Source organism: Ascaphus truei, chromosome 1 (assembly GCF_040206685.1).
Source record: "Ascaphus truei isolate aAscTru1 chromosome 1, aAscTru1.hap1, whole genome shotgun sequence".
Taxonomy (NCBI): domain Eukaryota; kingdom Metazoa; phylum Chordata; class Amphibia; order Anura; family Ascaphidae; genus Ascaphus; species Ascaphus truei.
Window position 1 is genome coordinate 500,375,902 of NC_134483.1, and position 27,606 is coordinate 500,403,507.

At 45.8% G+C, this 27,606-nt stretch overlaps 1 protein-coding gene across 3 annotated transcripts in view; it reads right to left on the minus strand.

Annotated features, from left to right (window-relative positions):
• Positions 1 to 27,606, minus strand: part of ZNF518B (zinc finger protein 518B) — a 62,376-nt gene that overhangs the window by 16,646 nt on the left and 18,124 nt on the right. The window contains exon 1 of one of the 3 annotated variants that reach the window (XM_075569333.1): positions 5,915 to 6,135. The exons of 1 other annotated variant lie outside the window; for it this stretch is intronic. The gene's annotated coding sequence lies outside the window, so the exon portion shown is untranslated. Of the gene's footprint in view, positions 1 to 5,468; positions 5,592 to 5,914; positions 6,136 to 27,606 lie in introns of those variants that run through there. One more of the 3 variants, XM_075569337.1, reaches the window with a different exon arrangement.

Genomic DNA, 27,606 nt, shown 5'->3' on the forward strand with positions numbered 1-27,606 from the left:
ACAATTATATTTACTTATCTTCCATCCATTGCCCGTTTAATGCAAGATAAGATCGTATTTGCCTTTGCAGCTACAGTATGACTTTGGGACTATTGCTAAGCCTGCTGTCTACAAGCACTCCTAAATCCTTCTCCATCAAGGATTCCCCTAATGTATCCCCATTTAGTTTGTAAGTCGCCAGTTTATTCTTACTTCCCAAATGCATAACCTTTCCTTTATCTGTATTAAAGCTCATCTGCAATTTACCTGCCCACATTTCCAGTCTCTCCAAGTCCTTCTGGAGAAAAATTACATCCTGCTCTGATCCTACTAATTTACACAATTTAGTATCATCAGCAAAGATGGAGACTTTGCTCTTGATGCCAACCTCAAGGTCATTAATAAACAAATTAAAAAGTAGGGGTCCCAGCACTGATACCTAAGTACTCCACTCACAACCTTAGCCCAACCTGAAAAGGTTACATTTAGGACAACCCTCTGCTGTCCGTCCTTCAACCAGTTTTCAATCCAGGTGCTTATATTTTTACTGAGTCCAATCTGCTTTATTTTGCATACCAACCTTTCATATGGAACCGTATCAAAAGCCATTGCAAAATCCAAGTAGACCACATCAACTGCATTACCCTGGTCTAAATTCCTACTTACCTCCTCAAAGAAACAAATAAGATTAGTTAGGCATGATTTATCCTTCATAAATCCATGCTGACTATTACTAATAATTTTGTTTTCCATAAGGTATTCCTGAATATTATCCCGTATTAAACCTTCAAGTAGCTTCCCCACTATTGAAGTCAAGCATATAAGTCTGTAATTCCCCAGTTGTGATCTAGCTCCCTTTTTAAATATAGGCACCATATCTGTTTTATGCCAATCTTGTGGTACTGAGCCTGTGGAAATTGAGCCCTTGAATATTAAATGTAATGGTTTGGCTATTACTGAACTTAACTCCTTGAGAACTCTTGGATGTATGCCATCGGCGCCAGGTGCCTTATTTTCTATAATTTTTTCAAGCCGCTTATTTGGAGGGGTTACCTAACCTCAAGACCACACACACTTGTCAACAGGTAACAACACGTGTGTATAGTAAACCCTGGTGGGAAAGCTGTAATAGTTACAATGTCAACTAAAAATACTTAGCAACAAATCATGTTCCCAGATAAAGTATTAAACAATGGGAAGAATTATATAATTAGTAGAAAGGAAAAGTACCTCTATGAAATGTAATATGCGGGAATAGAAATGTATGAGAGCCAATTAGAAATGTAGAGAATCCCATAATGATTTGTTGCTACGTGTTTCTAGTTGACACTATTACAGCTTTTCCACCAGGGTTTACCACACACACACACACACACACGTTACCTATTGACGTGTATTTATATATATGCGCGGTCTTGAGGTTATGTACATTTTTTTCCATCTATCCAGCTGGCTGTGCAGATATCCAATTTTTCAGGAGAGGTCATTCATTAACCCCTCCTGGACCTTAGGAATCACTGAGGTTTTAGTACCTTCAATATTATCTGAGGTGCTCTTTTGTCACCCTACTATTATGACATTTTTAGGGTGCTTTACAGCTTTTCATTTATATTACCGTTGTGACTTTCTTTGGGGATGGTCCACTTACATGTTTTTTAGTGTTATTATATTTTGTCTTGTTTGTTCTAACATCAATTGCATATTTAATAATTTGATTAGATAAAAAAAAAATGTACCAACTCAGAGTGCCCCGTTATGGAGTTCGTGAATCTTGTATGTATATTTTTATTTATATAGCAACAACAGATCATGGGAATAAGAGCTTCAGACATAAGAGTAACATTTCGCAAGAGGAGTCCCTGCTCCGAAGAGCTTACAATCTAATTGATGGGATTTCCCTCTTTTTTGTTATAAATGTACTATTATCTTATCTGCTCCTTCCTTTCGGCGCCAATTTTGTTTAGTCTTTAGAAGTTTTCTAGTATTATCTGTATTTAGTATGGGTGTCTTGCTGCTTGTCAAACTCGCACTTGCCCCCATTCTACCAATATAACCCCTTGTTTCCTCATCTAGTCTATTTAGTTCATTATCTGTTTCATTCCCCTCCCCCCTCCATCCTAGTTTAAAATGTATTTTCTATAATTAAATGTTGCAAGGTCAGGTAAAGCTGCCCCCTGGGAATTAATGTTCAAAAAATGATTGTCAACTTTTACAAGTCTCAGTGGAGTGGTTAGGACAGAATCCAAACTGTGGGCTTTTAAAAAGACAGAGTTAGAAGAAAGGAACACAAGTATGTAATAACACACATTGTTCAAGTGAAATACAAAAAGGGAGATTAGGCAATAGGGCTTCTTTAGTATAGGTGCGATTAAGGCAGCCTTTAAAGACGAGCGAATTGAGCCATTGCTGAGAGAAAACGAGTGAAAAGGTGTGTTAAGGTGGCCACAGTGTAAGAGAAGGAATGGAGATGGTGAGAAGGAATAGTGTCAAGGAGAGACATAAGTAGGAAGGAAGAGAGGCGATGAGAGACTACATGTATTGCCGGAGAGAAGGATTGCTCTAAGGGCTTGAAGAGGGCTAGCTGGTTTCTACATCTGAACTGTCAGAGCACATAAGGCATGGTACTGGGGCTGCATTTTTGTGAAAATTTAAAAATGCGAAAAAAAATAAAATATGCAGGAAACTACCCATATAAGTACGTGATTAGCACTTGCGACCCCCCTCTGTAACCTCGCAATATACTGCAGTCTCGTTCTTTCTAATACAAGGACAACGCAAAACAAACATGCCGTTTCTATACTTAAGAGTATAATCCAACACATTGCATTAACCTTTTCACTGCCAGGAGACTGGCAGCAAGCTCCCACATAATCGCAACCGATACTCCAGTAATATAAACTTAAGTCACGTGGGCTCCACTTCTGTTTCAAATCATGGCCATTTCACTTTGATGAAGGTGAACGTGATGTCCCGACAGAAAAAACGCAAAAACAGGATGACGTTTTTGTATGTCAAGCACCCCTGGTGTGCCAGACCTTATGATGTACAGGGTATGCCATAAAGTACCTCAAGAGTTACATTTCCATGATGTACCTTTCTAGAAAGGTGTTTTAAAGTTGCATCTCAAGCTTCACAATTGAGTTTATTATAGTGATGTAGTTCTGTTCTACCACAGAACCTTACCAGAATATCGATTTTTAGATGCAAACACCACTTTATGTCGGTATAGTTTTCTTTATGATGGTAATCTGCAAAAATAAGTTACCTCAATAATATTGAGCATTCCTCTCTTTGGACAGCCATTACATTTTTTTAAGACAAGCTTTCGAAAACCATTCTTTTTTTCTTTCCTTTAAGAACAATTAATTCTTCAGATCATCCATAAACTTCTTGATGCTGTCCTATGCAATCCTGCTTTAACTGTTTTTGTATGGGTATTGTGAGACCAACTCCATTCTTAAACATACACATGCATAAGTGCACAGGTACTTATGTTCATTGATTTGTATTTAGTGCCGACACTAGACCAAAAATGGCAATTATAATCATTGGGTCTATTGAAGAAAATAAATCTCTTTGCCGTGACTTTCATCCCATTTATCATTTCTACATGAAAGTAAAGATTTGTTTCAAAGATTTACATTATCATGACACTCTCGCCAAAAAATATCAATGTGAAATACTAAACTCATGGGCAGGAAAAATTGGTTTGTTACGCTACCATTTAGCATAGTTGTTCTGACCTGGCAGCGACTTCACGAAAAAGGTGACCCAGTTTTACTGCATTGAAACAAAGAATAGGTCCTTAAAAATTCTCAGGCAGATAAAAAAAAAAACATCTCATGCTCCAATAAGCTAGATGTAAATGTCTAGCATTATGGAAGCATTTCCATTCAAAATGTTTGTTTCAAAGACTCAAAAACATCCACCATAATTGTAAGATGACAAATTGGCAAGTATTACTTGACTGGTGGGCCATATCTGAATTGTTAAAATTGAGACAGTTCAATATTAAAAGAATTTGTAATCCACACAAAATGGCATAAACTGTACACATCTGCCATGGAAAAGTATTCTGCTCCACCCCAATACCAAGCTTTGATTTTGTAACTATTGCTTATTACTAGCCCCTACTAAATATGCTGTGAAGCAACTTCCATATGCTGGACATTAACTTGTTTCAAGTGAATTGGATTACAATCTTCTGCACAGAGAAGCAGCTTCACAAGATGCTGAATAATGGCCTTAATGTCAGCGAACACACCGAAAGGCTTGAATTAACCATAAAGTTTGATAGATGTACATAGGAGGTGCAGGTTTTGTTGTATAATCGTGGGTGTCTTCTGATCTGCATCACCACTGAATCCTATGTAAACTGTGATTGCATTATAACCGGATATGTTGTGTTATCGGAGGAAACAATGCCACATGCTACAGTTCTATGGTTAATTATTAGCAATATATATTTGAAAGCTGTATATGGATATAATTACTTTACTACATGAAATAGCTGTGAAGAAATGTCTCAAATTCCACCAATAATTATTGGATTGTCAGCAGCTTCCGGTTAGTAACTATTTCTTTGCTAGATGGCACCAGAGAGAAAATGACTCCAGTGTTAGAAGACCAAAACAGCTTGGCATTAAGAGACTATCCACTTGAAAGAATAAATAAACAGCCCATAATGCTGCTTCATGGAATCCTGCATTCACCAAAAAACTACAAAAATGGCTAAGCTCACACAGAAACAGGAATACTGTTTTCTCTCACTGTACTCCAAACCATAACTGTTCTTATTTTTAATGTGCAGAAAGTGGTTGACATGTTTAATTAGAACACAAGAAAAGTGGGTTGCCAACAACTTTATATATCTAATATTTTGGCTGAAGCTCACGTTTAACATTGCATTGACAGCAAACACCTAAGGCTTTGAGTATAGATTAAAAAGAACACCATACCATTTGAAACTGTAGTTCTACCCAACTACCTCCCCCAACCAAATCTGACCATAACATTTAACATGCACTTTGTGGAGTGAGATAGATACTTTTACACCATGTAAATGACTTATTAGCAATCAAACAGTCAACTAGTTACAAAATGTGATTTAAAAAAAAAATATATATATATATATATATATATATATATATATATATAAACTGCTAGATTGGTTTAATGCAATTGCACAACTCGAACTACTGTAAATACATCAATTTGCATAATAGCTGCAGCAACCCCCCGAATTTAAAACGTATGCAGTGTTAAAATTGCAATAAAAAAGTTGGAACAAAATAAAGCCACCTTACTATTTATAACCCAAACCTTAATCCCGTTTTAATATTGCCCTCTCACACCACTGCATACCCAAGCACACTTCCAGCCACCATGTGACACAATCCTCCCCATAAACTTACACGGGAAGAACATGGTTAATGTCAGGGCCAGACACGGTCACACTTTGTGTCCCGCAGATTGCCCAGCATGTTTACCTTATTAAAAAGGGAAACGGAGTGAACGAGCTGTGAATGATTCACAGGGACGCAACAGAGAAGGACGCAACAGAGACGTCAAATAACAAAGACATAGAGTTATGCTGCTGCTGCTGCTGCTGCTGCCCGGTGCAGTGTTTCTGCAGCCCCTGTCCCCCTCCCCCCTATGCTAGCCTGCAGGGCACAAGCCCCTCCTCGCTCCTCGCCCCTCGCTGCGTGATAACATGGCGGCTCCCCTTCCCTCCCCCCACAACCTTCTTCCCATCCCCCCGGAGCTATGGAGTATATATCACAGTCCCGCTCTGCCCCCGTCCTGCGCAGCTCCCCCAGCGTCTGATAACCCGCCTTACATTCGCAGACCCGCTTCCCGCCTCGCCCACCGACCCTTCATTCAAATAGAAAAAAAATAAAAATAAACACATCCCAATACACGCGGCCACACTCACCTTCCGACACGGTCTGCTTTATTTACATATCGTTAACGGTGATCACTGGGACGCCTTTACCGTTTTATAAACGTAAATAAATACGCTGGCGTCTGCGTCCGATTCATTCGCTCGTTAAACATCGCCTTCCACTCTCCCCCCTCCTCTGAAACGTGGAGAAACGTCGGTACTGACGTCAGGACAATCGCGGCGCAGGGATTGGCAGAGTCAGCACGGTCTCCAGTAGAACTCTACAGGAGGAGGGGGCGTGGCCGCTGTGTTGTCGGCTCTAGACGGACGAGAGCTTGAGCGCCCTCTTGTGTTCATTTTGCCAAAGCAATGATTGCATTTGTAGTTCTGTATTGGTAGAAAGAGGTGATGCTAGTCAGGTGCCAGTGTCCTTAATGCTGTGCGTGCATGCAGATAAATGAATGTCATAGGAGACTCATTCCTCTTCCTTAATGTTACTTTTATGTCTAAAGCACTTATTCCCATGATCTGTTATTTATATTATCTGTTATTTATTTGATTACCACGTGTATTACTGCTGTGAAGCGCTATGTACATTAATGGCGCTATATAAATAAAGACATACAATATAATACAATTGGGATATGAAGAACAAGTGTATAGCACAATTGTATGATTTGTTCTTTTTTTATTATTATTTATTTTTTAAAGCAACGAACTTTTATGCAATCAAAATGGATTATTCTTGTCCAAGATCACTAACAGCTTTTTTTTGTCATTTAAAAAACGAAATAATTAGAGCTTCCCTACAGCAATGCTACTTTTTCAAATACATGTTTGACCTAATAATTGTCATATGCAAAAATTTCATTTAAAAAAAAACATGTTCATTTTGAGTTTGGGTGAGGTAGTGTGGGGTAGAGTAGCAGGCAGCGTGTGATTGGCAAATGTCACCAGGATTGTATGACAAAGAGCAGTGAGAAATTCATAGTAAGTCACACAATGACATCAGAAGAAAGTATATATTTATTTCAGGATAGTGCAATTGTAATTAAAATAGTGTTAATTTGAAGTAACAACCTGGGCGTTTGAATTGTGTCTCGCAGAACACAATACCACTGCTTTTACATGTGAGGCCAACCTCTGTTCTAACTTTTATTTTCTTCATTTTTTTTTCTGTGAGAATAATATCCTCCTTGTAAGACAATATGGCAACCAGCAGCACCTTTATTTCCATTGAGCCATTCAGTGATGAAAATTTTACTATGATACATGATATTTTAATGTTTGGTTTCCTTGTGCTAAGTTCACAGCAGCTCCCATATACTATACCACTATGGTTCATTAAACGCCTCTGACTCAAAGGAACGGTTTCTGAGTGAAATTTTCATACTCTTCTTGTGAGAAATTGGAAGAATGTATATTATATACAAAATGTAGGTAGGTGCCCTAAGGGAAATAAGTAAACAAAAAGAAGGAGGGAATGGTTCAAAGGCCCTTACTGCATGCTCTCAGAAACCGTAAGTATGAATAATTGGAATTGAGGGTCAACCATAGCTTTAAATGCTATAGAAACTAAATATATACATGAAAAATGATGATAATAAGCAATTGTACCAGGTGGTATGAGGTGCAGAGATCCCAAAGGCGGTGCACGACTCCTCATAAATAGAAATGGTTGTATAGGATAAAATGCTTTAATTGGGTATATTGAAATAAAATAAGCCACACATTAATTGATATAGCGTGTAAGAAGTTTGCTGTGTGGGGTGCTTCTCTCTCAGCCAGTAGTGTAAGTAATGCGCTCCGCCGTTATCCAGAGATCAGATAGAGGGTAAAGTTACACTCTGTAGTTCCCTTTTATTGATACAGTCATAGTGACTATTGTCTCCGGATATATGCCTTAAAACCTGGTGATTGAAAATATACTGGGATGTATTCCAGGGAGCTGTATGTGTACTATAGTATCTAATCCATTAACCATGGGAGTGGCAACTTTGTTGCCTATAAGGAGAATAGAGATATCCAGCCAAGTTTTAGCAACAAACTGGATAAATAAGGAGTTTTACTGTGTGCTCATAGTGTTGAAAAATGAGCTATAGCTGTGGGCAGGTTTTTTGCAATTTAGTTATAACTGCTAATCCTAGCTAATTGTTAGCACAATTATTAATAGAATAATGCCAACGTGGTAATTTACACCTTGAGTCAGTAGTATAATTAATACAATATTCAGGTTTTGTTCCCCCTAGTAAGACTGTTTGTAGATTGATTGTGCCACTTCTCTGCTGCTAATGGGAATCATGTGTGCATCTGGGCATGCGCCGGACCTTCTGAATGAGTTAGTCCTAAAAGTGTCTATGCGCATGCGCATAGATCCTTCTTTATTCCCACGGTAGCTGCTGCAGATTTTAAACTGGTTTATCTCCCTCAGGTAATCGTTAGTTTCGGCAAAAGTAAACGAGTTCTTTATACTTCAGAGACTGCCTAAGTGTCATGCCACACAGTCCAGTCCTTTGTAGGAATAACCACCACATTCATTTTAAACCGTTGGGGTATGCAGCCATCAGCGGGTGTCCGTGGGTTTGGGGAATCCCATGATCCCTGTCAGTGAGGGCTCAGTGGAATGCTTTGCCAGTGGAGAATGTAAACAAAAAGTCCTTACAGAATGCAGCACATTGGAGTTGCTCCATACGCTGACTATTCTGGTCAAGATATTTCTCCAATTTGTCAAACATGTTAGAGAGCATGTTCAAGACTCGACCCCCCTCAGCAGGGCCCATGTTTGTGGGGCTGAGCATACTGTAACGGGTGCTCACCTTAAACAGGACGGGACCACGAGGCTGAGGTGGGGATATTGGTGTATATCAATCTACAACCGCAAAACTGTGTCCGGAGTGCAGAATGATAGTCGTGTAGCCAGGTCAGGGTAGGAGAGGTCAGAATGGTCGTGATACTCGCCATGGTCTAGGATTGGAGAAGTCAGATGGTTGTTGTGCGTAGCCGGGGTCCAGGAGTAGGGAAGTCAGATGGTCATTGTGTGTAGCCGGGGTCCAGGAGTAGAGAAGGTGGGAGTCCAAATGCAAGTTGAAGTCAAGGGTCAGAGAAGGCAGAGGTCCAGGTACAATCCGAGGTCAAGGTACTACAAGAAAGGCAACAGGTAGAATGCACAAGGCAAGGAAAGACCGCAAGGTGCTTGAGGCAAGCACTACGTCACAATAACAAAGGTTATGCTCAGCCAACTTGCAGCAGGGATGTTTGAGCATATAAAGGACTGGTAGCAATGGCAGGACTGCACAAAGATCTAGGCAATGAATGATCAGACATTTTCTGTCCACTGGTAAGCAGGGGCGGAGTGTACCGCAGGTGTGGAGTAATCGTTGATAGCACTAACCCTATGTGTGTCCCTGGTAACGCAACGCCGGCGTGTAGTCACCTGAGCGTGAGGAACGTTCTCCGTGGCATCAAGCGGCACGTCACGGGGGCGGAGCCTAAGCCAGATCCTGGTAGGGGAAGCATGGTGCTTGTGTGTAGCTTCCTTGTGAAGCCCATCACCCAAGACGTCACAGGGTGCATCACGAGGGTGGAGCCTGAGCCCAATCCATGTATTGTCCTTTAGCCTAGCAGCATGGTGCCTGTGCATAACCTCAGTGTGAGGCGCGCCACCCGTCTCATCATGGGACACGTAACAGGGACGGGACCGATGTCCAATCCTTACACCTGGCAATCTCTAGTATACAATGGTACATTCTAAATATGATTAATAAAATATTGATTTAAAAAAACAGGTTCCAAGAGAGATAGGTTAGAGGAAACTAGTGGCCTTTGGAGGCCATTGTAACTTATGAACCTTCAGTAATACATAAATTATTGGCATCTATGAAAATTTTACAGATAGAGATGGGTGCTTAAATGTAATTAACTATCTGTTTTCACTTTTTCTTATTAGAAACCTCAGAATACAAATGTAATATCAGTTGGGTAGGCTCCATAGCCATTTAAAATGTCAAATCACTCAATTTTTTTTTTAATATTGATCATTGTTGGACCCCAACACAAATTCTGGTGGTTGTTCAAGGTTCATAATTATTTTTACCTTCCTGTATCTTCTTCCATACTGATGGATGAATTGCTGAATGATTAAAGGTATGTAGAAGTTTTAATTTAGTGCCCTCTGCTTGGATCCCAAAATTATTTAATTTGGGAAAGGTGATAATGCAGTGATATTTTTAGACTTTTATATCTAAGTAGTGAACAGTGTATGTGTCCTAAGAAATGTTGAATCTAATGATAAGATCACAAATTTTTAATTCCTAATCAAATTCAGATCTTCTTTTCAGATAATTAAAGCATCATCTATGTATTGTGCCTAAATACTCTATAGCTGTTTGAACAAATGACATATTGGTGTACTGTGTGTAAGAACATTTGATCCATAGCAGTAACCTTTGTTGTTCTTTACTTAAAAAGTTGGTTGTCTTCAGGTATGAGGGGTACTCCCCTTCAGTAATTTTCCCAAAGTACAAATGTTGTACTGTGCTGTGTAAGGGAGTTCATATCAGTAATGCTACACAGGTCGGTCAGAAAGTCTAATTGTTTGACTAGTTTTAGGAGACTACACTGATCCATCATTTCCAAGACAGCCTAAGTATTAATGTTTTGAAAGATGAGGATGCTAAGGCAACAGTGTTCAAAGACAGGTAGAGAAGGTTAAATATTATAAATAAACTACTTGAAGTGTCTAAAAGTCTTGCTAAGTCTATCTGATTCTTGTGAGCAAAGCAACCGATATGCAGCCTGTTGCCAGATGATCATCGTGATCTGAACTGTATGGGTTATTTGTCTGTATACACACCTTAAACCGGTACATTTAGACCATGTGATTTTTCGTTGATAAGAACTTGCTTTTTACTATAACGCATTCTGTCAGTTCAAGTAAAAAATGTTCTGCACTATATACCTATAACAGTTGTATTATTGTCAATACAATTCTCTACATGGTAGATGCCCTCAATGTCAAGGTAATTGAGTTCTTGTGAAGAAAAAGGCATTTCATTTTCAAAGAGTAAAAATGCGAAACGTTTACAGCTTAATGCTCATACAGAACAATCATTCTCAGTGGTGGGTACAAATGACACATCGTGTTTAATACAAAAATTATCACTGTACTGTACATAGCAATGTTGCCTGTTATTGTTTATAAGTTTGAATTCTTGTAATCGAGTTTGAAATTTTTTCCTTACCTACACTATATCATCCTCTCCACTTAAAAAAAAAAAATCAAATAGGTAGAACCATTTGATTTACTGTCTGTTTGATTATTTGTGCTGTTAAATAAATCATAATTTTCTTTGATATTTGTTCTTAGTATACTTGAGTGCTGAGTTGGGACGCTTTTCTTTTTCTTTTCATTGTTATATTACTTCTAGTCCCTAGCACCGTTAGTGGTTATTATATTACTAATTTAAGTACTCATTATTTGCTTAGTCTGTTGCAGGCAGTTTGTATATTGTGAGTGTGACTACATCAAATTACTACTTTGTGAAAAATAGTATTGCACAATTGTGTTCCATTATCTCTCTTTTGTTGGTACCTGTGCTCCCCAAGTTTCTGAAGAATACTAGAGTAAGAAAATAGGTCTGGCTTCAATATTCTGCATCACTTAAAAGAACAAGAGGAAATAACAATGCATTTTCAAGATTTTCACGTAGTTAAGAGCCATGGATCCTTCCCTTACTCATCCCACTAGCCATCTATCTCTTAATCTGTCAGACTCAATTTTTGTAAATGTAACCCTTTTTGTGAACCGGCCGACCCACCCAATATCACATTGGCCCCTCGTGGTCTAACCGGTCCCTTTCCCTGCAACACACCTGCTCTAAAGGACTACTGGTACTGCATAACCTGTGTGGCTCCAGGAGATCTGAGCCTCCGCTAGCTGGGAGCCTGGGGAAACCCTTACCATTACCTGGTGCAGCGCCTCCACTTACCCAGGATCCCCCGTTAGGAAAGATAGCCCTGAGTAAGAAATACCATAACACACGTATACGATAGAAAGAATACTAACACTTTACTTAACACACACATATAACTCAGTACATAACATCACATAACATAACCTGATGCTCTATCCGCATCACCTCAGCCCAATGTCTGGTGTTCCCCAACCAAGTGTCCTGTGATCACCCCACACCCAATGTCTCGTAACTCCTACGGAGGTCGTGGGTGACTGCGCAGTCACTATATTAAGCTAGGGCCCAGTTGGTGCACTTTATAATAATGAAGATACCTTCCGAGCACTCCGATGCTCGGGACCGCAACTTTCTTCTCAAAGGGTCAGACGTCCGTCTGATCCTTTCCAGGTACTCTGCCGGTGGACCCCAACGAGGGTCCCACCGCTTCACGGGAACTGCAACCGGACCACGGCAACACCAACCGCATGGGAACAGCAACCGCCGCTATCCCTATCACTAACCACTGCTAGAGTGACAGCAACCCTAACCTAGGGCCTGTCCCTGAGGAACCGCAACCTGGGATGGCTTGAGGGAAACTCCTAGGGCCTGTGGACAATAACCTGCCCCCCCTTCCCCTAGCTACCCAGTCCTAACTGTAACTACTACTAGCTATTCCCAACTCACCTGCAGCTGACACACCGCACACACTGTCAGCCTGCAGGGATCCACACTTCACACACACTGCACGCACTGTGCCCAGCACATACAGCGACACTACTCACAGGCAGCTGCAATCACACACAGCCCCTGGATCCCGCAGCAAACACACTGCTAGCACACCGTGCCTCTTTGACAGTGCCCACAGCTCTCTCCGCTGCGACACTGCCAAACCAGCACCTTCCACACTCAAGGGTCACCTCCCTAGTTAAGGCGTCCCTCTTCAGTTACCCCCTGCCCTTTACCCGGGAATTGGGGCCTGCCTGGGAATCTAGGGAGGACCCTTACCTGATGCAGGAGCCACGCGCTCCCTGCATCCTTCCTACACCTTCCTCTGCTCTGCCCTGACTGCTGTTGCAAAGCCCGGGAAATGTATCTCTTTTCCCGGGCTGAGCTTCCTTCAGCCCTATTGGCCACTAGGGAGCACCTGACCTCTGCCTCCCTAAGCCTCCTGGGAATTGTAGTTCCCAGGGGCTGCCTAATGCATTGGGGCCGCGTGCGCGCTTCCCTCGCGCATGCGCGAACCCCTAATGGCCGCCTCAACCTCTCTACTACCTTCCCTACTCTCGCGCGACCTCTCCCTAGCCCTGGAGTCCTATCGCGCGCTGGCCGCCTCCTGCGCATGCGCGAACCTACGCGCAATGGCGGCGCACTCTCTCCTAGCCGCCGAGCCGGTGGCAACGCGATCGCGGCCTTAGCGACGGCCCGATCGCGTCCCCGGCAACCAGCCTGCACCGCTCCCTGCACTGGCCCCCACCCTCGCGAAGTGCCGGCGGGTCCGTCGCAGCCTCCAGCGGCACCCGCTACCTCACGGCACTCGCGGAGAGGGGCCAGAAAGAGAAAATTTACCTCGGGGCTACATTCTCCCCTTCGCAGAATCCCAACGCACTCGCTTGGGTAGCAACCATGCAGTGGATTACACAATGAAAAATGCATAGTAAACCGTACATCATACATAAGCATTTTCCCGTTCGTACCCAACATCCCCGCATGGATACCCGAGGCCAGCTGAGTTTCAGATTGGAGTGCCCCTAATAGATTGGGTGAGGGTATCCCACCTTGACTCCTGTGAGTCTTTTGGAGCTCAAGACCTGTCCCTTGCACCAACCCACCTTCTCCCTCTCGCAGAAAAAAATGTACGGGGTCCTGGGTATTGACCCTTTCCGGTTCCTCCGGTCTCGTCTCACGGGAGACAGGGAGGCTCAGTCTCTTTCCTCGATCTACCACATGGCGAACATAGCGCTCCATTGCGCACCTGGGAGAGGCCACAACTACCAGAGCGGTCTCAACAGAGTCTTTGTCCGCTCCAACAATCCCTTTAACGGTGACTTCGTCCGCGGACGGCACCACTTCTTCGGGTAGGCCCGTTTGGAGACTCCTCTCACAGGAGTATGGGTCGCTCCGGTCCGCTACACCGGATACCTTCATGAGGTCGGATTCGTTCCACGATCTGCAGAGATCTTCTGGGGGAGACACCTCCACCAGGACGCAATGACGGGGTGAGCCCATTGCCCGGGTGACCCTACCGTTGGAGTCACCAGGCTCCACGATCACCGGGGAGCTCACACCCGACACCCCTGGGGCAGTCAACTTACCCCTATCGTTTTCGGCAAGTACTGATCCCAAGCCTGGGACCGCTGGTACCTCGGTGGTAGGCCGGACTGGCCGTTGCAGGGCACACGGGCCCACATCATGGTCTGTATCAGTGGAGGTGGTTGCCTCGGTGACCTCACTGGAGTGGTCCGCCGGGAGGCGCATCACCACGCTCGGTTGGTCGCTAGAATCACCACACATGGGCGGGGGTACAAACACCTTACCCTGGCCTTCTGGAATCTGTGGTTCTGGTCTCGGTGGTTCCTGCTCGGGAACCGGATCTGGAACCGACATCGGGGGTTCCGCCATCTGGAGCTCCGCCTTCAGCGGCTCCGCCTCAGCGTCTGGAAAGTCCAATTGGGCACACGGCCCCTCCACCACCTCCATGGCTAAAGTGGACAAATCAGTTGCGGCTTCACCCACCTTGGTAGCACCATCAGGCGCCTCTTTCTCTGTAGGTTCCGCCATCAGAGGTTCCTGCTCTTCCTTCCCAGGGAAAGGACAATCCAGTTCTGCTACAGTGTCCTCCCCCACTGGCAGCTCGGTAGGCTGCGGCAGTTTGGGTTGCAGGAACTGCGCCGCACAGTCAGGGCACTCGGGCCCTCGGGTCAGTTCACCCACAGGACACTCACACTCATGCAGACGGCCGTGCAGGCATTCTTCCCCGTCTACCACGGTCATCGTGAGGGCGACGGCTAACTCAGGGGACCCGTCCGCCCAGCCACCAGTCGCCTTCCAGTCTCTTAATGCACACGGGCACACCGCCATTGACAAGTCTAAATGGGGGGCCCGTACGATTCTATACAGCCAAGGGTGCTTTTCTCGGCATCCCTTGCTTTCCTTAGGGGGAACAGAGTTGGCTGATTTCTGCTCACGACACTCCCTCCCCCTGGTGGACTCTAGAGGAAAAGCAGCACAGTCTTTTGGGGAATGTTGCAAACTCTGTTCTGAGTCACTCACAGTGTGGGGGCGGGGCTCTGGCTTTCCCGCCAGTCCTGGGAGAAGGGTTGCAACATTTTCCTGTGCATGCTGGCAGTCAGCCGCACACGTGCCATTTTGATTTGCCGGGAGTCGCCATTTTAGGTGGGGCTCACGGTCAATGTCTATAGGGCTCTCGGTGCAGGTAGAAACTGCCAAGTCAGGGTAGATAAAGGGGCACCCATCGGTCGGACCCCCGGGCAAATTTAAGAACTTAGGGCCATCTTCCTCGCTTAGGGTCTGGCCTACATATATCAGGACAGTACTCCATTGCACGGTGTCATCATACCTTCGCCCTCTGACCCACGTACCCGACAGTCCAGGGAGCTTCCGAACCTGCGCCTGGACTTCTAACAAGGGCACGCCAGCCGGGACTGCCCCCACGGCAATCACGCGGTTAGGAGTCACGTTCACCTTCAAGGCCCAAGCGTAGACATCCTGCTTTGAGAGCACCCACATGGTGGAACAAAAATAGGACAATTTAGAACAAAAAACATATAGGGCACCCCAGGTCTGATATCTCAGCAGCGCCTCCAAATGTAACCCTTTTTGTGAACCGGCCGACCCACCCAATATCACATTGGCCCCTCGTGGTCTAACCGGTCCCTTTCCCTGCAACACACCTGCTCTAAAGGACTACTGGTACTGCATAACCTGTGTGGCTCCAGGACATCTGAGCCTCCGCTAGCTGGGAGCCTGGGGAAACCCTTACCATTACCTGGTGCAGCGCCTCCACTTACCCAGGATCCCCCGTTAGGAAAGATAGCCCTGAGTAAGAAATACCATAACACACGTATACGATAGAAAGAATACTAACACTTTACTTAACACACACATATAACTCAGTACATAACATCACATAACATAACCTGATGCTCTATCCGCATCACCTCAGCCCAATGTCTGGTGTTCCCCAACCAAGTGTCCTGTGATCACCCCACACCCAATGTCTCGTAACTCCTACGGAGGTTGTGGGTGACTGCGCAGTCACTATATTAAGCTAGGGCCCAGTTGGTGCACTTTATAATAATGAAGATACCTTCCGAGCACTCCGATGCTCGGGACCGCAACTTTCTTCTCAAAGGGTCAGACGTCCGTCTGATCCTTTCCAGGTACTCTGCCGGTGGACCCCAACGAGGGTCCCACCGCTTCACGGGAACTGCAACCGGACCACGGCAACACCAACCGCATGGGAACAGCAACCGCCGCTATCCCTATCACTAACCACTGCTAGAGTGACAGCAACCCTAACCTAGGGCCTGTCCCTGAGGAACCGCAACCTGGGATGGCTTGAGGGAAACTCCTAGGGCCTGTGGACAATAACCTGCCCCCCCTTCCCCTAGCTACCCAGTCCTAACTGTAACTACTACTAGCTATTCCCAACTCACCTGCAGCTGACACACCGCACACACTGTCAGCCTGCAGGGATCCACACTTCACACACACTGCACGCACTGTGCCCAGCACATACAGCGACACTACTCACAGGCAGCTGCAATCACACACAGCCCCTGGATCCCGCAACAAACACACTGCTAGCACACCGTGCCTCTTTGACAGTGCCCACAGCTCTCTCCGCTGCGACACTGCCAAACCAGCACCTTCCACACTCAAGGGTCACCTCCCTAGTTAAGGCGTCCCTCTTCAGTTACCCCCTGCCCTTTACCCGGGAATTGGGGCCTGCCTGGGAATCTAGGGAGGACCCTTACCTGATGCAGGAGCCACGCGCTCCCTGCATCCTTCCTACACCTTCCTCTGCTCTGCCCTGACTGCTGTTGCAAAGCCCGGGAAATGTATCTCTTTTCCCGGGCTGAGCTTCCTTCAGCCCTATTGGCCACTAGGGAGCACCTGACCTCTGCCTCCCTAAGCCTCCTGGGAATTGTAGTTCCCAGGGGCTGCCTAATGCATTGGGGCCACGTGCGCGCTTCCCTCGCGCATGCGCGAACCCCTAATGGCCGCCTCAACCTCTCTACTACCTTCCCTACTCTCGCGCGACCTCTCCCTAGCCCTGGAGTCCTATCGCGCGCTGGCCGCCTCCTGCGCATGCGCGAACCTACGCGCAATGGCGGCGCACTCTCTCCTAGCCGCCGAGCCGGTGGCAACGCGATCGCGGCCTTAGCGACGGCCCGATCGCGTCCCCGGCAACCAGCCTGCACCGCTCCCTGCACTGGCCCCCACCCTCGCGAAGTGCCGGCGGGTCCGTCGCAGCCTCCGGCGGCACCCGCTACCTCACGGCACTCGCGGAGAGGGGCCAGAAAGAGAAAATTTACCTCGGGGCTACATAAAGATGAATAAAGGATGCAGGATATGGGAGTCATAGCAGGACCCAGTTATTCTGGCTTGCACATTAGGAATTCACATGTGCACATCCAACACCATTTTCACATTTAGTTTGAGTTATAGCTATATAAAAGCAATATTGGAAATGTCAAAAACAGAAAAAAACAAACATGAGATAGGTTCCATTATTAGTCATGTAACACTTAGGGGCCTATTCACAAAGCAGTGATAAGTGGTTTAATGGGCGATAAATTATACTGTGATACTACCTGATCTGCAATTCACAAGCAGTGATAACATTACAGTATCGCGCTACAATGGCTTTTTAACAGCCATTAACAGCCATTAACAGCCAGAGACAAAAAAAATCATCCGATAAGCCAAAAAAAGGTAAAAGCGCCTTTTTTTTGCCAGTAACAGCTATTCAGAAAGCTGTGATAAGTTTATCTGTGTATAAAATCTCTCAATATTTTAGCACCAGTACTAAAAAGATTGAGAGATGCTGTGAGGGAGTGTATAGGGTTAAAACTCCCTCATCTGAGCAGACCAGGAAAAACCACACCCTGGCTTGTAGGTTTGCAAGCTGATTGGAAAGGGGAGGTTTAAAAAGCAGGCAGCAAACTTCTCACACACTCTCTCATTTTGCTCTCAACCTGTGAGAGAACAGGCTGCAGAGAGGCTGTCAGGGGGATAGCATGAACTGCCTTTTGGATACCAGCGATTAGGTACTGTCCGGTTGTTTTGCAGACGTATGCTATTTAAGTTAAAGACTGTTTTATTTTGTTACCGAATTGCTGCAACCCCTGATACGGGGATTTAAGAACTTTTGTTACAAGAAAGAGGTGTGTGACCACATCTACAAGGCCGCTCCGTTACAGATGCATAAAAACATGTTGTTTTTTCTTTCTGCACAGGATTAATATCAGAGGCCGGAGGGGATCTTCGGGTGGTCCCTGTGCGTGTCCGGTGGTCCTCGGGTGGTCCCCATGGGTGTCCGAGTGTCCTCGGGTGGTCCCAGCAGGTGTCAGGGGGCCCCGTTGGTGCCCGAGGGTCCTCAGGTGGTCCCTGCAGGTGTCCGAAGGTTCTCACGTGGTTCTCGCAGGTGTCCAAGGGTCCTTGGGTGGTCCCCGTGGGCGTCTGGGGGCCCAATGGGTGTCCAGGGATCCTCAGATGGTACCTGCGGGCGTCCGGGAGTCCCACATGTGTTCTAGGGTTCTCGGGTGGTCCCCGCGGCTGTCCACGGGTCCCCGCTGGCCTGCGATATCAATCCTGTGCAAAAAAAAATGTGTTATACATTCAAATAAATACACCCCCTCCCCCCAACACATACAGTACAGTAATGGGCAAAATTACTATTATCCAGATATAGATAAAAGTGCAATTACCCATTTAAAATAAAGCATAAACCAGCAGCATAAAGTAAAAAAAAACTTGCACTTACCCTGCCATGATGAAGGCTGTCCTCATCCTCATCACCGTCCTTGTCTTCCGTGGGCAGCAAAAGTACAATAAAAAAATAGAAACAAATGGCCCCTAACCCTTTAAATCACCTTAGCGGTTAGTAACTGCAATAGTCATTAAGGGGTTAGCCCACCATCTCCCTGTAAGCATCCAGGGAACACCTCCCCCAAGGAGGCTTCCCCGCTTACCTTACCTCCGGTACACCGCGGCGGGGCCTGACCGCCAGAGACAGGGACCTCCTTCTGCTATCCCAGCTCCTTCTTTCACCTCTTCATGTCCTGCGGCGCCAGCCCTCCAGATCGGCCCACAGACTCGGCGCTTCCTTCCCCTCGTGGCCACGCCGAACGCCATAGGGACCCGCACGCACACAGGGCTTCTTTTACCCTCATGCTATAGCCCTGCCCCCCTATTGGGTCGCGCGCTTCTCCCCGCTGATTTCCCTGTTTCCTCACCTGCTGCTGTCTCTTGTCGTATCACTGTCCTCCCCGGGACCACTCCTCCAGCTTTCATTGGCTCCGGTTCCTTTATTACCCTGCTCAGCCATTTCCTCTTTGGCTGAGCATAGCTTTCTGTAGCTTGTGTTACCCACGGTCATGCCCTGCCTCGTGCCTTGTGCTTCTTCTTTTTCTCATAGTTATCCTGTGTACCGAACTGGCTTGTCTGACTACCCGCTCTGGATTTTGACCCTGGCTTGTCCCTGACCATCCAATCTCTCTCTTATCCTTTACCTGGCATACGGATATATACCTACCTCCCAACTCTAACCCTCGGCTCTCATCATCGACTATTCTCCTGGTTCTTCCCATCCATCCGGCAAGTATCTGGACTAACGCTATCTTTTCCGTCCAGATCCGGCCGCACTGATTTCCACCTTCTAGGTGTGTCTCCTCAACTGTGGGTGCGAGTACGATCCTTTCCACCTCAGTTCCGGGGTCCCTCCTTGTCCGTGGTGAGCGCAGCGTTTCACTCCCGCTACCAAACCCGAGAGGCCAAACCACCCACACCGGGGACACTACCACCGCTAGCTAGATTGGCACAGTGTTAAAGCATGCCTACACTGGCGACACACTTTATTCGAGCTCGGCTAGTCCCACGAATTCGGGTATACCCGGGTGTATTGAGGTTTGTGACTGTTTTCTGCCCGAGTGCATTGGGTTATTTTCCAGGCAGGGATTGAAGCATTTTATTCCCTCTGGCTGCAATACTGCACAGTATATACTGCTGCGGCCGAGTTTATTCGAGCATTTGCCCGTTCTCGGCCGCAGCAGTTACCTGGCGCACGCCGGAGGGTGCCGGGCGCGCGCCAAAGCAGCGGAAGAGCGCCCTCCGATCGGGGCGCTCTCCCTCCCGCTGCCGGGTCCGCGGGGTCCCCCGGAACACACTGCCGCCGTCCCCCACATCGCGGGACACCAGGGCTCCCTCGGGGAGCCCTGGACGTGCGTGCAGGGGGCGCAGGCACCCGATGACGCGTGACCGCGCATCGGAGACGCGCGGCACGCCGAGGGGATGCCACTTACAAGCCGGGAAATCTCCCGGCTTGCGGTACTGGCCACACTGCAATAAAGTGTGTCGCCAGTGTATATATATACTGCATTACAATTCATGAATTTATGCCATCTGGTAGACACGCGAAGCATTGCAGCCTATTAAATCCTAATCATTATCATTTAACAGATCAGCCGCCCGTCAGCCAGGCATGAACCCAGGCTGGGATGGCAAACGCAACGGGGCTTGTCAGAGGTGAGGAGCGGCGCATTCCAGGTATCTGCCAGGTACATACTGGATATTTGCTCGAATAAAGTGTGTCGGTGCAGTATATAATATGGGCATGCTTTGCCACTACAGCAATAAATGGGGAAGCAAAATCAAAAGGCCAAAAATAAATCACAATTAAAAAGCAAACACCAACAAATAACAGAAATTAAAAATAGAAAACTCAAAAAAATCCCATTATTAAAAAACAAAAAACACAAAAGAAGTACCAGAAATAGATCAAAGCAAATAACCACAATACATTTAAAATAAATAAAAGCAAGCATTTGCCAAAAAATGCATTTCTTGTCAGTGTATGTATGTATAGCCGTAAAGGGGGATATATAAATAATTCAGCAATCAATGAGCATCTAAAAAAATAAAAATAAAAAAATACACTGAAAAAACCTGCAAAATTAAAATAACATACATTCAATGTTTTTTTTTACCTTTAGATGTCTTTACCCTCCGATTCCAGGGGTTTGGTTGTATGAAACCATGTGACAGAGTCAATTTTTGGAAAGGCAGTGACATCATCCAAAATGAGTGATGTCACATCCTTTCCAAAAATGTGGTTGTAGTAAACCATGTGACAGAGTCAATTTTTGGAAAGGCAGTGACATCATCCAAAGGGAGTGATGTCACATCCTTTCCAAAAATGTACTCTGTCACATGGTTTACTACAACCAATCAGATTGGGGATATACATCTCCTATCTGATTGTTTGAAGTAGCATGTGACTGCAGCCATTTTGGTTTTGTTGATGTCATCTTAAAGGGAAAGGAAGCACAGCCTTTCTGATTGGTTGGCTTCCCTCCCTTTACATGACATCACAGGCCTTATATAATTATTATATATTATTATATTATATAATATTACAATGGACAGTACAGATGAAGATACAGATACAGTTGAAGAAGAAGAGCCAGCTTGAAAAAACATGTGGGCAGGAAATATGAATCAGCCAATGAGAAATGTGCCCACAAGCAGCATCTTCCCCCCCCCCCCCCCCCCCAGCAAATCCATTACCGGCTCCACTAAGTCTGCAGTCACAATTGGGGCCCCAGTAGGGTGCCCCCTGTTCTGTGGAACTGACACCTAGCCTTTTCCTGCTCACCAACTAGTTCTCCTCCCTCTGGACATCCTCTCTTCTTTGAACTATGGACTCTTATGCATACTAGCTGGCACCGTAAACATATGCCCAAGCTGACTGCATAAAGCCTTATAGTAAACGCAGAACACAATGTAAAGTACACTTTAAAAATGATCTTAAGTCTGTGGGTTATGGGAAATAGAATAAGAAGCTGCCTTTGCTTCAATTATGGCAAGTGCCACAGCTTCAAGGTGCCGGGTGGCAAAATCAACCACCGTGAGGATGTAACACTTGCAGACCAGCTAGTGGTCATCAGGTGTCCCACTATGTCCATGGCTACTCTCTGGAAGGGTTCCCTATTAGTGGGTTCAGGGGCGCCATCACATGATCACCCGCCTTATCTACTCGCTGGAAGGCATCACAGGAGTGGCAAAACTCTGCCGCTGCCCTGGATGCCCCCGACCAGTAGAAACGCTGAAACAGCCGGGCCCTCATGCGAGTGACCCATGATGCCCCGCTATTGGTATGGGGTGGGCTACCTGCAGTAACTGCTGCCTACACTCCCTGGGTACCACTAACCATATCAGGACGGACCAGAGTAACAGTGGCATCAGAATCGAGCAAGCCGGCTGTTTGGCGATCCCCGATAGTCACTTGGCGCAGATGCCTGTGCTGGACATCATTAGATTGCAGCCTGACTGGCACAATCGGATGTCCCCCCATCTCTGCTGCTGTTCCATCGGCTGCAGATGTAGATTCCTCCATCTGACTCTTTGGCTGGACTTGCTGGACAGCTGCCCTCTGCTCCTCTGTGTGTGCCCATCGCACAGCATCGACTGGCCTCGCAGATGGGGAGTGTTGCCCCTGCTGGGGATTACCGGACTTTGGCTTGTCTGGACAGTCAGGTCTGAGATGTCCCATCTTATTACACTGGTAGCACCTCCGCTCATGCTTAAACTCTGTAGTCTTGCGGGCACCCTCCTCAGCAGCTGATTTAGGCTTCCATTGCGGTGTGCTTTTGGTCACCCTAGCCATACTGGCTACTTCCTGGGCAGACCCTTTCTTTCAGGACAACGCATGACTAGTAATAAAGTCATCAGCCATTGTGGCTGCAGCATGGCAAGTTGCTGATTTGCGGTTAAAGACCCAGTCCTGTATGTCAGGGGGGACAAATTTGGAGTAACTGTTCTTTGCATATTAAGTCCAGTAAAGTGTGATATTTAATGGCATCACATCCCTCCACCCACAAGGTTGCATGTTGGACCATGCAGCCGGAGAACCTCACATAGGAATTCTTGTTGGACTTGTCCCCTGTCCGTAACATACCCCTGTATGCCTCTGGTGTGAGGGTATATTGAGTAAGCAGCAAAGCCTTGACATGCTTGTAGTCATCGCTGCCCGCTGACAGGATGGCGTGGAAGGTCTCCAAAGCGACCCCCACCAGTAATGGTGACAAATGTATCGAAGGAATGGAAAAGCTACAGTTTTGAAGCATCAGGAAAAAATAAAGTCGTCCAGCAAGCTTCTCTCTGGAAAAAAATGAATGAACACTTTTCATCACAGGCACACGCTAAGGTAATGAAGCTGCTTTAGTGTAATTTTTACTAATAGTATGCAGGAGCAGGGAGTCTCCTGAGATGAGCTGCTTTGATTTCTGCCATAGGGACCCCCTGCTTCCCGAGTTACAGGCCCTGGTATGGGGCATCGTGTGCCGGTAGCGCCGCCATTTTTAAATCATCTGCATCAATTGACCGGGGGATTTAAATACTGGAGGAGACGGGGGGGGGAGAGAGATTGTACCGTTTATATACATTTTTCAGCTCTTACTAAATTTACATTTCTGTTTTGAAGGGCATTAGAAAGTAAGGACATTTCTTACAATATATTTATCATTAATGCTAAATCGTCTATGAAGAATCTGTTGTGAAGAAGTGAAGCCATTCCTGAATATTGTTTGTGGATAAAATTATTTGTATAAAGCTGGATAAGCACGCCATACGGCACGTGTTGACCTTAAGCTGCAAGCAGCCCATCTTGGTCCCAAAACTCTACCAATCTTCATAATTGCTAGTCCAAGTTCTTCAGAAATTTTGAAAAGTGCCGTTTGATTTTTGTTTGATTGTTGAAAAATCATGTATATTTTATCTATGAACATTTTGAAGTGATTTACCTGTTTTATTTCAGTGCTAGAATCATCTCAGACAAGTTGCAGATGATGATTTAAACAATGCCAAATGATGATGCCTGGAAAGTCTTTAGTAAGTCTGGTGCTCACCCCTGATTTGCAACCAAGCATTAAAGTTGCACCATCAGAACAAAATGCAACCAAATTATTTCTCAAATATCCAATATCAAATCCAACATCACACAAACTTTTTAGTAACGTTTTGTGTAGTCTCAGCATCTTGTTCTTCCAACTCAAGCAAATCAAGGAAAATTGTAGGCGATAGATGACAATCTTCAACTTTTACAAAAAATATGATCACTGCTTTATTAGATATGGTTGAAGCTTCATCAATGATGACACACATCTCTTGTATTGGAAGTGGATATTTCATCACCTCTTGGTGTTCGATGTTCCCTGGGATCCTCATTCCAAATTGCAGATGGAGCTGCTGAATCTTCATCTCTGATTTGTGCAGGATTGGAAGTGGACACTTCATCTTCTCTTGGTGTTAGATGTTCCCTGGGATCTTCATTTGAAATTGCAGATCTTGTTTTTTTAATTAAATAATGTATAAAAACCTGTTGTCCCTTCATTTGTCACTTCCTTTTTGTGGCTGAAATATGTAATTTTGTAAACTATTATACAGGGATGTATGTGTGAAATCAACGGTGAGAGTCAGAGAGGTGATAGACCATTTTGAAACCAAAATAGCCTTTTCCAATAGACAGAAACAATCACAGTTTGCACCCCCAGAAATTCAGCCTAATTATTTCTGTCTGTTAAGAAGAACAACAAAGAAACAAAAAAAAAACAACAACAAATGCAATACCAATGTAAGTATCAAAGTATCACTTCAATGCAACACGAGAGAGAGAGAGGCCCAGAGAGAGAGAGAGAGAGAGAGACGGGGGAGAGAGAGACATGTGAGGAGAGAGAGACACGGGACGGGGGGAGAGAGACACACGGGGGAGAGAGAGATACACACGGGGGAGAGAGAGAGACACACGGGGGAGAGAGAGATACACACGGGGGAGAGAGAGATACACACGGGGGAGAGAGAGATACACACGGGGGAGAGAGAGACACACACGGGGGAGAGAGAGATACACACGGGGGAGAGAGACATGGGGGAGAGAGAGAGAGAGACATGGGGAGAGAGAGAGATACACACGGGGGAGAGAGAGAGACACACGGGGGAGAGAGACAGACATGGGGGAGAGAGAGAGACACACGGGGAGAGAGAGAGACACACAGGAAGGGAGAGAGACACATGGGGAGAGATAGAGACACGCGGGGAGAGAGAGACACACGGGGGAGAGAGAGACACATGGGGGAGAGAAAGAGACACGGGGGAGAGAGACAGACGCGGGGGAGAGAGAGACCAGAGGAAACCAATACATTTTTGCACACACTAATTTCATGGATACATGTAACAAAAAGATGCTTTATTCAGTTGAACAGGAGTGACCGGGGGGGGGGGGGGAACAGATAGACCAGAGGGGGAGCAGAGAAACCAGGGGGGGGGGAGAAGAGAGACCAGGGGGAGAGAAGAGAGACCAGGGGGAGAGAAGAGAGACCAGAGGGAGAGAAAGAGACAGGGGGAGAGAAAGAGAGACCGGGAGAGAGACAGAGGGGGGAGAGAAAGAGAGACAGGGGGGAGAGAAAGAGAGACAGAGGGGGGAGAGAAAGAGAGACTGGGGGAGACAGGGGGAGAGAAAGAGACAGAGAAGGGGGGAGAGAAAGAGAGACAAGGTAAAGAAAGAGAGACAGAGGGGGGAGTGAAAGAGAGACAGGGGGGAGAGAAAGAGAGACAGAGGGGGGAGAGAAAGAGAGACAGAGGGGGGAGAGAAAGAGAGACTGGGGGAGACAGAGAGAGACAGGGGGAGAGAAAGAGAGACAGAGAGAGAGAGAGAGACAGGGGGAGAGAAAGAGAGACAGAGGGGAGAGAAAGAGAGACAGAGGGGGAGAGTGAGACCAGGAGAGTGACCAGGGGGGGAGAGAGACCAAAAGGGGAGCAGAGAAACAATGGGGGAGCAGAGAGACAATGGGGGGAGCAGAGAGACCAGGGGGGAGCAGAGAGACCTAGGGGAGAGCAGAGAGACCAGTGGGGAGGAGAAGAGAGACCAAGGGGGGGAGAAGAGGGACCAGGGGGACCAGTGCAATGCAATGTCCAAAGTGCAATCTGCAAGCCGTGCAAGTACAAATGTGAAACATTTAAAAACAATTCTGTCAGCTGAAACAGCTTCCTGGGAGATATGGGGGGAGGGGGGGGGGTGGAATGATAGGGAGGGTTGTGCCGGTGATTCAACTGAGTGGCTGCCTGCAGCACATACATGGTAGTCAGAAAGTTTTTCTCAGCGGAGCAGCAGCAGGCAGGTTCTCTCCTTCAACCTCTTGCTGCAGTGATGCCAGGTTTCTACAGCTTGTGCAACAGGGCATACTCTGACCCCCCTGACCCTCCCTTTGACCTCCTCCCCCCTGACCCCCTACCTGAGTCGGCGCCATGAAGGTGAAGGAAGTGTTAGGCAGAGTGGTGGTTGAGTGTTTCTCCGCATGGGGTCTAAGCAGCAGCAGGACACAGAGCAGAGTTCTTAAGAGGGGGGAAGGTAGCCAGATCTGCGAACTAAGAACATTTTAGGCACCGGTTCTCCAGAACCGGTGTGAACTGGTAGAATCCCTCCACTGGGTGTCTGTAATTCAAACTCCTAAACAATATTTTACAATTCTTCTTTCTTCATTTGCTACATTGTTATTTGTTTTGTTGAGTATGTTTGAACATGCTTTTTCTTATGTATTTATTAGGAACCATCCTAATTGTATCATCATCCTCTACTTCTGGTCCCTCAATTCTCAATAACCTTGTTTTCCCACCACTCCTTTGCATGTATTATCTGACATTGCAGATCAATCATATGTCTGATGCCATGATTGTCATGGGGTTGCCTCACTCTCAGAGGTCCCCGAACTGTTTCCAGATTCCTAAATTAACCGCTGCCACCAGAGCGTGGAGGGTGGTGCAACCCTATACTAGCCCCTAGGGGCTGCTCGAGAGACAGGTTATGACTAGTCAGACTTGAGAGCAAATAAACATTGGGTTTATTATAAAGGAGTTTAACACAGATAACACACAAATCCAACACTCAGGCAAAGATACAAAAAAAAAGGGGGGAAATTATTCACGATAAGGAGCTTTGATCACAGTCATCCCAGGATGCTACCTCAGCTAAGCGATACTTAGTACTTGCAGCCTTTGCTCTTAAGCAGAAATGCTTTTAAGTAGAAATCTTTAAAGTAATATGGAAGTTTAAAAAAGGAAGTTGGGACATTGATCTGCTTCTCATCTCATCTCTTGTCTTTTCTCAGGTAAAAACATCTCAAATTGTCTGTGTGTCCTGCAATCCTCATACCCTGCTGTCTATTTAGCTCATTTTAGTTCAATTTAGATAAAAACATCTCAAATTGTCTGTGTGTCCTGCAATCCTCATACCCTGCTGTCTATTTAGCTCATTTTAGTTCAATTTAGGTAAAAACATCTCAAATTGTCTGTGTGTCCTGCAATCCTCATACCCTGCTGTCTATTTAGCTCATTTTAGTTCAATTTAGGTAAAAACATCTCAAATTGTCTGTGTGTCCTGCAATCCTCATACCCTGCTGTCTATTTAGCTCATTTTAGTTCAATTTAGGTAAAAACATCTCAAATTGTCTGTGTGTCCTGCAATCCTCATACCCTGCTGTCTATTTAGCTCATTTT